Below are 12,831 nucleotides of genomic sequence, written 5' to 3' on the forward strand. Positions count from 1 at the left end.
ATAAAAGGCACTCAAGTAGTAGTAGTGAAAACATTTTTTTTTTCAAAAGGAAGAGTTAGGGAGTAGGGGGATGGGGATAGATAGATGTGGAGCTTCAGTGGTCGGTCTTCCCTAGTCCAGGATCCCGTTGGCCTCCGCCGCTGCCTTGGCCCTCGTCACCAGCATAAGCTGTGTGCTCGGGTCGGAGTCAGCCAGGAGGGCCTCCCACTGCTCTAGACTAGGGCTATTTACCTTTGGTAGTAAAGGGCTTTTTTCGCAGCCCCAGGTGGCGTGGTACGTTGTGGCGTAGCCCCCACACCACACGCACTCTTTCGCGTATCTGTTCGGCCACATTTTGTGATACATGGCTCTGCTTGGGTAGGTGTCTGTTTGCAGCCGTCTGAGCGTGGTGGCCTGCTCTCTGTCGAGGATATCCGCCGGAGCCGAGTACTTCTTGCGCGCTCCCAACAACGCCTTCATTGCCTCCCCGTAAGATTCTGGCGTGCTGAAGGGTTCGACCGGCAAACCCGCCCTCCGGTTCGTGAACCCTCGGACAACGGTGTCTGCCATGAGATTTCCCTCAACCCCAGTGTCAGGGACCCAAATGATGGTGTGTTGAATGCTTGTGTTGTTTGATCCATGTCTGTGTTGTTTTTGTTCGAAGAGGATACTCGCGGCTTTTCGGCCGATCCTTCCATCTCTGTATGCCCTTGCTGCACCCTGAGAATCCGTCGCTATCCAGTAACTCAGTCCCTGCCGATTGGCTTCAGTCAAGGCTAGAGCTATGGCGATCTCTTCCGCTGCTTGTGTTGTCCTAGTGCGCACTAGGGTTAAAGGCACTCAAGCACCTCCAAAAGCTTGGCCATTCTATAAAGCCCACTTCACCCTGAGGCCACCAAAACAACATGAGAGTGTACATTACAGACAACTGCCCACTCTTCCCAGAGAAATGACGAGCCCTTCTAGCCGCCCTCCAAACTCACTATCTCGGGGCCCAATCCTCACCATCTCTCCGGACTACCTACTCTGGCCTTCCCAGCCCAGAATTGGACACCTCATCACCTACGACGTGGTCTATGCTGCCGCCCGTTCCTCCACCTGTACCAGTGCTCCTGGGAAAGATAAAATTACCAAAGCTATCTTCGGTGTCCTCTCCACGAAAACCCTGTAAGCGCTAACCACCTACATCAACTATGAACTTTGAATTTCAGGTCACTTTGCAGATCAATGGAAGCACGCTGAGTTCATGCTAATCCGCAAACCCCATAAACCCCTCTCCATCACGGCTCTCAGACCCATATCTCTAACCTCGTGTCTGGATAAACTATATTAAGATAGGGTTTTACATACTCGCCTCCACAACTACATCGAGGAACGCTAACTCTTCCCACCATACATGCTCGGTTTCATTGCGTAAGCAATACTGCGCCAGGTTTCGAGCCGTCGCGTAGCTCTCGGCGGTAGCCACGGTTGACCTTTAGCCTCAACTAGGTCAAATAGATGGAGCGCCGCAGCCATAGCAACCGTTTCAGCTTTTGGGCGTCACTACATAAAAAAAACTGTGTCAAGGATGGGAATCCAACGAGGGCCTTTGGCATTTGAAGCGGAGTCGCTACCACTCCGCCACGAAGGCTCAGGGTATCAGCATGAATAAAGGCGCATCTAGTGAATGCATGGGTTTCATAAATTAAATAAAAGAAATAAAAAATAAGAGCAGAAACAAAAAAATTAAAGTTGGAGGCTTATCAAGGTTAAGCCCAGTGGATGCGAAGCAGCCTTCGTTTTGCATTCTTATTATTAACGTCCTTAGCGTTTGGAGGCATCTTGACCGCATACACGCCCGGCGCAAAGACACTGGCGCGGTTGCGGGCACAGAGACTGACGCGACGGCGGGCGCGCGCCTTCTTCATCCCTGGCGTGACGTCACATATCACGTGATGCAGCGATGGTGGCGCCGCCGCCGCGTCGCGCGCGACGGCGCGAACCGAAGCGTGGAGGCCTCCGCCTGACGACGTCCGACGGCGCGATATGAGGCCCCATCTGCAGCCGGTGTGACGTCATCACGTGACGTCACATCATGTGATCCATGATGTGATCTCACTTCAAGGTCAATGGTGGCCACCGCCGGGCGTCGCGCGAAGGCCCGAAACCTACGTTGATATGCTTCGCATAAATATTAGCTGAGGTTTAGCTCCGGTAAAACAGGGCAAGTTGCGTAAACAGCGCCGAGAGCGGTCAACTAGGCGCGCGGCAACGGCGGCGGCGCAGCGACGGTCTTGCAATCGTAAGCAGCGTCGAGAGCCGTTGCCATAGCAACCGTTTCAGCCGCGCTCCACCAGGCGGCAGGACCGTCGCTGCGCCGCCGCCGCTGCCGCGCGCCTAGTCGCACGCTCTCGACGCTGCTTACGATGGCAGGGCCGTCACTGCGCCGCCGCCGCTGCCGCGCGCCTAGTCGCGCGCTTTCGACGCTGCTTACGCAACTTGTCCGGTTTAACCAGAGCTAAACCTAAGCTAATTTTCTTGACCTTTCGTCTCCGCTCAAAACGTTTTTCACCTTCTCAAATATCATGTCTCGAAGGCATCACCCAAGGAGGGAAACGTCTGATGCACATTCGACAACATATCTATGATGCCATATTGGAGGTCTTTAACTCTATCAATTGTGACCCAAGCATCTTCCAGTACAAAGCCGCTTTCTTATAGAACCGCACGGCCACCATCAGCACCCACACATTGACCACCGTCGCCACACACAATAAAGGTCTACGCGCAGCCGTCTCCCCACTCCTTTTAAACATTGCCATGGCTAACCTGGCCCAACAAGTTTCCACATTCCTTCACATCAGATGTAAACTTTACGCTGTCATTACTTCCGGGTCGACACATGGTTCCCTGGCCGACAAAGAGGCCGCTCTTTAATCCGCCGTACATACAGTCGAAGACTTTGCCACTTCAAGAGGCATGCAATTTGCCATCCGTATCTATGGTCACAACTACACGTTACCAGTACGCATTGACTTCCAGATCCATAACCACTCCATCATTAAACGCCTATTAATACGCGTCCTTGGCCTCTTGTTTCAACAAGATGGGAGCCTTACTCATACAATAATACATGGGCGTCCGGAGGGGGGGGCAAGGGGGGGCGGCTGCACCCCCCTGGAAAATCACTCACTCGAACCGTGAGTGATGGCCGCACGCCAGGGACGGTGGTGCGCTCAGCCAAAAGGGTAAAAGCAGCCCCGCTTCCACGCTTTGGGTCACATATCTGCGAAATGCCGCGTCCGGGCGCGCGTCGTTCCGCCGTTTTCAAACCACGCCATCGTTAACTCTACTGAAGGGCGACCTGTTGCAGACATACAGCGGCACCAGCGAGCATGTGTTTCGAGCCGTCTTGAGATGGGTGTCTGTTTCTTTGATCTCTAGAGAGATAGCGACACGGAGGCAGACAGTGCACAGGGCATCTTGTTTTCGCCTTCGTTACGCCGGTCACCGATGAATCCTTCAGGAGGGAAGGACAAATCAGCCGTGTCCACCCCCGCTTTGTCCGACTGCTCAGGGGCAAGCGGGCGATCAGACGGCGCCACCGCCGCTCGCTGTCTCCTCCGATCCTCGGGAGAGCGCAGTTCGGTAGAAGCGCCGCTTTCAGAATCTTCGGCAAAGGGGATTAGCTGCTTTTGTTCACGGCGACGCAGTCTCCAGAGGCGCCCCACACCAGCGTTCCTTACGTCTTCTCCGAAAACCAGCGCCTTTGGTCAACGCAGCCCGATAGCGCCCGCCTGGCTCGCCTCTCCCCTCTGTCTGGGCCTCAAATCACAACAGCGCCCATGTACTGTGCGATGTCAGTGCATGGTAAACAGACCCAGGTGGTCGACATTATCCGGAACTCTGTACTATACTCCGTCCCTCATAGCCTGAGTCGTTTTGGGGCTCTGAACCCCATAAAAACACAAAAACAAATTTTACGACCGGAGTGGCGAGTGTCCCTTCCCCTCGGAAGTCGCGCGGCGTTCCTTTCACTTCCAGAGTGCGCATTCGGGGATATTGCGGCAAGTAAGCCCTTGCACGTGTGCGCGCCTCTGTGTTTGTGCTTCGGTGTTTTTAGTGGCCGGTTGTCAACGAAGATCAGAACAACCAAGACAGCGGACGAGAAAACGACGAGCGGCGAGCAGTGTGTGTGCGGTTGCCCGACTGTGCGGATGCGCGAGCAAGATGGAGCGAGGTGTATGAAGCTGCGAGCGTGCATTTATCTTGTAAATAAGTTTTAGTTGTATATATAGTCATCTTTTGTTTTCGACGTACGCGTTCAACCGTTTTTCCAATCAGTATGTATGATGAGTGTGCACCGAGAGCGTGTAATGAAGCACTGAAATGAATTTATCACCCGTGTAATTACGCAATTCGCCCAGAAAAATCCGAGGCGCCTACAGTTGCTGTTCAAGGAAGACTGACTGAGTGACTGTAGTTGCGTGTTTGTGAACATATTGTGCTTTGTGCTGGTCATCAATCCGGGTGAGTCGAGAACCCGTATGCAGCAAGACTGAGCACACTTCTCCACGAAGTGATAGTATCTTTTTGCATTTTTTATTAGTTTTAATGGTTTCTTCGTTGATAAACTGCAATGTATCTCTCCTAGCCGCGCTTTAGTTTGCTGTTTGTACTTTTTCTTTCATGTGTGTATTTTACTTATTTTTTATTTATATACAAATAAATAAGTTTATTCCGCAAATAGTGCCTTTTTTGCTACGAATATACCCCCCCCCCCTCCGGCGCCAACAACCAATGGGCCCCCCCCTGCAAAAATTTCTGCGGACGCCCTTGCAATAATACCCTTCGAATCACTGACCTCAACATCGGCCACATGATACAACGGACTGCCGGTCATCGAACGAGGATGTGCGAAGAGGACACCCTCCGCCTGGTAATAGCCCTTGCTATAAGTTGCATCCAATACGGCCTGCCCTACCACTACTGCAGACTTAAACAAGGTGAATGTTCTCTTGCACACTCTCTACAAGTCTGCCCTGGGCCTCCCAATCTGCACATCTATAAAACGTCTCCTCGCCCTTGGCATCCACACCCCTTACGAACAGATACATACGGCCGTCCTCACCTCTCGACAAACTCGCCTCCTTACTATTACCGCAGGCAGAGTTTTTCTCCCCCGTAGTGGCGACCCACAATCTTCACGAACCCTAGCCCTGACAGGCATCCTCCCTCTGCAAGTACGCTTACATCACCATCTTGATCCTTCCAACGCTATATTCACAACGAACTCCAGGCTACCCTACGTCATGCTCGCTTTCGCTGCCTCCGCAGACAGTACTGTAAGAGTACGAGGGTGGTGTATGCGGACGCGGCCTCTTACCCAGAACCCACCAAATATGATTTTGGGGCAGTCGACCCCTCCTTCTACCCTTACCTTGATGCATAATTTTAGATCCCAGATTCAGCAGAAGCGGAGACTATTGCCATCGCACTCACCATGAAATCAGAAGACAAATGAATGGGGAGCTTCTACATTATCACAGACTCGCGTGCTGCATGCTGAGCCTTCACAAATGGCCGAGTTCCCAAACTTGTCTTCCGCATTTTCGGCGTCACCGTGCTAGCTCGTGATTACACCAAACGAGCGGGGACGCACAGCCCAGACGTGTACCCTCTTTGACCCACTACTCTACACGCCTTGAGACCTTACGACTGAATCGACTCATCGACCAGCCTACTCATCAACGCCTTTCTTCGCAAGATGTGTACATGCTCCGCTGAATCCACACTTTTACCTTCTCTAACCTCCAAAATCTACCCTGCCTCCACCCAAAGCTCTATATGAATCTATGGCCATGGTGCGGGGACACCTCTAAATTTCTTCGTATCACACACAGAGAGAGAAAACTTTATTGTAAAATGAATTCGGGGCACGCCCCAGGGTCCCCGCATGGCCCCACTGCACTCAAGTGTTTATGTCCGGAAGGTCCATAACACTGGCAGCCCGGCCGGTGGCGATGGTGTGCACGGGGACACCTCTACATTTCTTCGTATTACACAGACGTGCACCCAAAACCATACCACCTAAAGCCGCCCAATGCGGCTTTGGAACAGCGGAAAGTGCAACTGACCAGCGCCGCCCTGGAAGAGAAGGAGGCATAATCATCATCAGCCGGACTATGCCCACTGCAGGGAAAAGGCCCCTCCCATGTTTCTCCCGTTATCCCTGTCTACCAGTTGCGGCCACCGTATCCTCGCAAGCTTCTTAATCTCATCACCCAAACAAGCCTTCTGCCGCCCCCCGCTACGCTTGCCTTCTCTTGGAATCCACTCCGCTGCTCTTAAGGACCAGCGGTTGTCTTGCCTTCGCCTTACATTCGCCTTGCCTTCGCCCAAGCCCATTTCTTCCTTTTGATTTAGGCTAGGATTTCATTAACTAGCGTTTGTTCCCACACTCACTCTGCCCGCTTCCGGTCTGTTAACTTTACGCCTATTGTTTTCTTTCCATTGCTCGCTGTGTTGTCCTTAACTTAAGCTGAACACTTTTCCTTAGCCTCCACGTTTCTGCCAAATAGGAGAGTACCGATAAGATACAGCTGTCGTATACTTTTCTTCTGGGGGATATTGGTAAACTGCCATTCATGATCTGAGAGAACCTGATATATGCGCTCCACCCCATTCTTATTCTTCTAGTTATTTTCATCTCATGTTCCGGATGCTGTTCCATTGGGAGACTGTTGAACATCAGTTTTCTGCATGTTAAGCTTTAGACCTACCGTTCTGCTCTGCCTGTCTAACTCACTGATCATGCTTTGCAGCTCATCTCCTGAGTGGCTTATCAAGGCAATGTCATTAGCTAATCTCAGATTACTTCGGTATTCTCCATTAACTCTTATCCGCAAATGTTCCTAATCCGGGCCTCGGAACACCTCCTATGAACAGCCGGTGATTAGCATTTGCGAGATAGTGTGTCCCTGCCTGACACCCTTTATTACTGGAATTTTATTGCTGAGTTTATGGAGGACTATGGGAGCTATGCAGTAGTTATAGGTATCCTCGAGTATATTCACATAAGGCTCTTCTATACCCTGATTCCGAAATGCCTTGACTGAAGCTCACCGCTTCAGTTGGCGCCACTGAAGTCCGCGTCTCTCATTCTGTCCCCTCTGCCGTTCTTCTGATTCCGAAACCAGACTGCAGAGGAGTGAAACCATCTACTGCCGCAGGATGGTGGAGCTCCTCTCCCGCCCGTTGGTCACGTATTACAGACGCTGCCTCTTCAATTGTTTCTTAAGACATCGTGTCGAATGGATGTTTTTAGACAAAGTTTATTTATACATGTACGATCGAAACATCAACGCGATACATGAAAATTCACACTAAACATTCGCATGAACACTCATGCCAGACAAGTGAAGCGGGTCAACAAAAAATTCAGGGGGGCACTTTGTTGACCTAAACTGCGGTCAGGCGAAAGCCTGAAGCGCAGTGTTGCTGCTTGTGTCACTGATATGTGGTAAGAAGTTAAGCTTCGCCTCTAAGAGTGGAATGCGACAGCGTCGTGCAACGCTGCCAGGGAGTCCACAGAACGCCATCGCCCATTCGACTCTACGCCCACGGATAGCGGCCTTAGTAAAAAAGATCGAGACACATGCAGCACACTTAACCCGTCAACAGTGGGGCGAGATTTGCAACCGCATGGAGGGAAATCTGGGACTGAAAGAGACGTGGAAACTTCTGCGCTGCCTCTTGGAACCAGAAAACGCTAAAGCCTTCCAACAACGTAACGTAACCCGCATCGCTCACAAATTAGATGTGGACGACAGCACCCTGATCCAGAACTTAAAATACAGGTATCTCACAACCACACCTAGGACCCCACTCTCCCAATACTCAGGCCCTCCGAACCCCGAGCTCGACGAAGACATATCGACGTGGGAAGTGAGAGCAGCTATGCACAAACTGCGCACCACGTCGGCGCCGGGCGGAGATAAAATCACGAACAAAACATTCCGGAACCTGTACGAAAATTCGATCTAAGCAGTAACCAAACTGTTCAAAAACACTGGAGGGAGGGCACCCTCACCCCGGAATGAACCCACGCTAACGTCACCTTTATTCCAAAGCCAGGAAAAACACTTCAATTGGCGAACCTCCGTCCCATATCGCTCACCTCGTGCCTGGGAAAACTCCTCGAACACGTTATTCTCGACCGTCTCCAAAACCACATGCACCACCAGGATCTCTTCCCCCATACGATGCTGGGATTTAGAAGCAACCTGTCCACGCAGGACGTGATGCTCCAGATCTCCGAAGAAATTCTACACCCTAGACACGCCAAGCGCAAGAGAGCACTACTAGCCCTAGACCTCAGGAAAGCGTTTGACAACGTCCAGCACGAAGCCATACTAAGCGCCCTATCTGACTTAGGCGTAGGAACTAGAACACACGCTTACATAACCGCCTTTCTGAATAAAAGAACGGCTGAGATAAGGTATGGGTCCACGGAATCCTCCCCCTTGCCCCTAGGAAGCAGGGGCACAACTCAAGGCTCCGTTTTATCTCCACTACTCTTCAACATTACCCTCATACCGATGGCACGAAAATTAGAGCGCGTCCCACCTTTTCCCCATTCCTTCTACGCAGATGACATCACCCTGTGGACGACCACGGGAAATGTCGGCGAATTGGAGGAAAGCCTCCAAGCGGGAGCCGACGCGGTAGCCGAGTGCGCGGCCTGTATAGGCCTCGCATGCTCGCCGACCAAATCAGAAATCCTGCTGCTCCACCCGACCGCGGACCGTCACAAAAAGGGAAACCCCTCTGTACAAGTGAAGGTCGACGGCCTCCCAGTACCGGAGGTACAGAAACTCCGCATTCTGGGAATGTTCTTTGAAAGCAACGGCCTCAATACAGAGACACTCTCCAAACTCACGATCATGACACATCAAACCATCAGGCTAATCAAAAGAATAGCAAACAAGCACCGAGGCATGCGAAAACATTACCTCAGGCGGTTAGTGCAAGCATTCGTGATTAGCAGAATGGTATACACACTCCCCTATCTTCACCTCACAAAGATAGAAGCGGACAAAGTAAACTCGCTAATAAGACAGGCCTACAAATCTGCCCTAAATCTCCCACAAGGGACCTCTAACAAAAGACTCCTCCGCATGGGGGTCCACAACACTCTACAAGAACTGTCTGAAGCCCACCGCACAACGCAGTTGAACAGACTATCCTCCACAAACACGGGCAGACACATTCTAGCCGCATTAAACATTCAACCAACGGGTCCCCTCCGGACAACACCCACATCATTCCTAAGCAAATCAAGGAAAAGCTAATCGTCCACCCACTACCCAAGAACGTACACCCAACCCACAACCGGGAAAGACGCGAAGCATGGGCCAAAGCCCTGTATAAAAAACACGCGGACAACGAAGACACAGCCCATGTAGACGCGGCAGAATATCCATGCAACCCAGCGTACGCCCTAAGCGTGGTGTCACACGACCTCAAACACAAGGCTTCGGCCTCGATAAGGGCAACCACCTCTTTCGAAGCGGAAGAGGCGGCCATATAGCACTGGCCATAGCATCTTCCACTGCCACACTCATAATGAGCGACTCCAAAACCGCAATAAGGAATTTTTCAAAGGAACAGATCCATTCTGCCGTCTACAAAAATCTCCAATCAAACCCCCACGACCCCAGACCAATTCAATTAGTTTGGGTGCCAGCCCACGCAGGCAACCTCGGAAACGAGGAGGAGCACTCTATTGCTCGAGCGTACGTCAACCGAGCAGGCCGAACAGTGGAGAGGGATTGTGCGCGGGACAGACTAATCACTAGAGACCGGATTTCAGGCAAATGCCTATTTTTTTCAACGCTTCGTAGGCGCACCATTTTTACATATGAGCACGAATTAGGTGTTGACAGTATGTTTAATACTCTTTTTATAGTGCCTATATATGCCTATTTTAGGTGTGAGTGCCTATAAATGCCTATTTCCGAAGTCGGTGCCTAGAAATGCCCTAATTTACAGAAAGGGGGCCTGAAATACGCTGCAGTTTTGCTTTCAGATTCTGTTTGCTTTCGAATCCATTTCGGTTTTGAGTAGAACACACAAGTGGCAACATTAGATGACCTCGTCAGTTGGCTGTTGTGAACACTGCACCTACGCCGGTTGTGTACACAATACCAACCACGTCAGCCGAAAATATCGAAGCAACCTTTTTCCTATTTTCTGCCATTTTATCGTGGCAACTTGTGGATGACTTTGGCTGTTAAAGTGGTAGTTGACCAGATGACACCACATTTCGGAAAGTATACAGAGTAAGTTGTAGGTTTGTCCAAATTATTCCTAGTTGGTTCCAATTGCAACCAACTGTAAAATGTTCCATTAACCTGCTGAAAACAGTTTAAACGATTTTTTTCTGAAAATTTTTTTCTTTCCGAAGAACTCGGAGATCACTTCAAAGACGTTAATGAACTTATTGCTTCAGTCAAGGCTGTGTTTTTGAAAGCGGCTTCTCGTGTGTGCACGTTTAAAGAGCAGTTGCCGGAAGTGCCTCTCCCGCCGGAGCCTATCATCACAGGTTGGGAAACGTGGCTGGAAGCCGTTGAATACTGCAACTGCCACCTTTCTGACCTGAAGACCGTCATAAACAGCTTCTCAGGTGACGAGAGTGCTCTAATCAGGAGGGCTCAAGCTGCCCTCTCTCAAGGCAACCTCCAAGGAGACCCCAATGTCTGTCTGTTGTGTTTGTCGCTTAGTGAGTATGTGGTATAGGAGGTGGTATGTAATGCGGCTAATGATTAGTACATTTCTCATATTGAGGGTCTCGCGTTCAGACAGCCCATGATTGCGTGCTGCCACCCGCCTGATAAGTGCAGCGACTGGTTTGGTCTGTCTTTGCAAGAGCTGAAGGGTGGCGGTTGTATCGAGTGTGTTGTTAATGACAAGGCCGAGAATCTTCACCTGAGGCACAATGGGCACTGGATTGCCGTACATGTGCAATAAAATCGGGGGGTCACTGGGGAGGGGTTTCAGTTGCAGGAGTTCCGATCTATTTGGAGAGCAACGGAGGCCTGTGTTTGCTGAATGGGTGGTGATGATGTCTATGGCCGATTGCAGGATATCGTGGGCTGTTCCGAGGGATCCTCCCGTGTTCCAGAGGGTTATATCATCTGCGTATATGGCTGTGTGGAGCCCTGGGATAGCAGCAACGGCCTTTCCCAGTGGCGCTTGGGCAATGTTAAAAAGTAAAGGCGATAGAACCGCCCCTTGTGAGGTACCCCGGTTAGGCAGGGGGAAAGGCTGGGAGGCAATATCGCCAAGGTGGAGTTCTGCCGTGCGTCCCTGAAGGAAGGCCCGAATATATTGCCATAAGCGGGTGCCGCATCCCGTGGTGGCTAATGTCGTGAGGATATGGTCGTGGCTTATTGTATCGAACGCCTTATGAATATCCAGGGCCAGTATGGCTCCGTAACGGCTGTACGGCGCTTAGTGCAAAAGAGGGACTCTTTAAGGGCGAGAAGTACGTCTTGCGCCGAGATGTTTGGGTAGAAGCCGAATTGAACGTTGTAGAGAAAGCCTGTTGTTTCTAGGAACGGTTGCTGGCGATGGAGAATGACATGCACGAAGAGCTTGCCGACACAGCTCGTTAAAGAGATGGGGCGCAAATTTTGAAGGGTCAGGGGTTTGCTCGGTTTAAGTATAAATCGCATGCTGGTATGGGTCCAGACTGCTCGGAGAGTCCCAGCTTGCCAGTGGTTATTAAAGAGCTCCGTGAGTTCCTGGAGGGAGACTTCGTCCAGATTGAGTAGTGCCTTGTACGCTATGCCATCCGGCCCCGGCGCCGTAGAGCGGCGAATACTAAAAACTGCTCGGTGGACTTCGTTTAAGGTGATGTCGGCATCATGTTCTGGGTTAGGTGGAGGGAGATTGGGTTGATCTGCTGACTGAAGGGGTGTGGGTATATAAGTGTCCCGTAGTTGGCCAATTACGTCGGTGCCCTTCTGGAGCTCTAGTTGTATTAGACGTTGTGTTTACTTGTGTCTGAGATTTAGTGGTTCTTGGATCTAATAGAGCGCGTAGGATGGACCACGTGCGTTTAGTGCCTAATGTACCCTTGAGGTCGTTAGAAAAGGTTGCCCAGTTTGCGCGGGCTAGCGTGTTCGCGTATTCTTCTGCCTCGCAAGTGAGAGCGGCTATGCGGAGTCTCAATTTACGATTGTGTCGCTGGTGACACAATCGCTTGACACAGCGCTTGAGAAGTCCCTGCCGGGCCTCCCATAAGGTGCCGTAGGGGTATTTTTAATAGCGTTTGCTGTTCGCCTGGATGGCCTTCACCAGATGGTCTGTCCAGTCGGTGACAGTACGGAGTTCGGTAGAATTATCTGCCAAGTATGAGCGCAATTTATCCCAGTCCCAGCCTAGATCTACGACCACTGACGGAAATGAAGATTCTCGGCCACTGGCCGCGGCGATCGTCGGCGGTGAAGGCCTCCAAGGCACTGCTCCGCTTCTTGCGAACTTCTGGTCTGCGCGATAAGCTGTGGCTTCAACGAACACTGACTTTTTAGAGTGACTTCAATTTTCTGCTACTCTCCGTTCTCTTTCATTTTTTTATCCCCTCACCCCCTTCTGCCCGTGCAGGGTAGCAAACCGATTATTCTCCTCCTCCTCCTATGCGAGTCAGTGAGAAGCTGCGAACGAGGGTTGAAAATCTTGGAATCGTAAGCAATAATAGTGGAGACTGGAAATTGGTCACTCCCAAGGCTTTCTTGGAGCACCGTGTGAGATTTAAGGATTATGTTCGGTGTGGCCCATGTGAGATCGGATGTGGTGTCGCGGACC

This window comes from Amblyomma mixtum, chromosome 2, assembly GCF_055824585.1.
Source record: "Amblyomma mixtum isolate Tamu chromosome 2, ASM5582458v1, whole genome shotgun sequence".
Lineage (NCBI taxonomy): Eukaryota > Metazoa > Arthropoda > Arachnida > Ixodida > Ixodidae > Amblyomma > Amblyomma mixtum.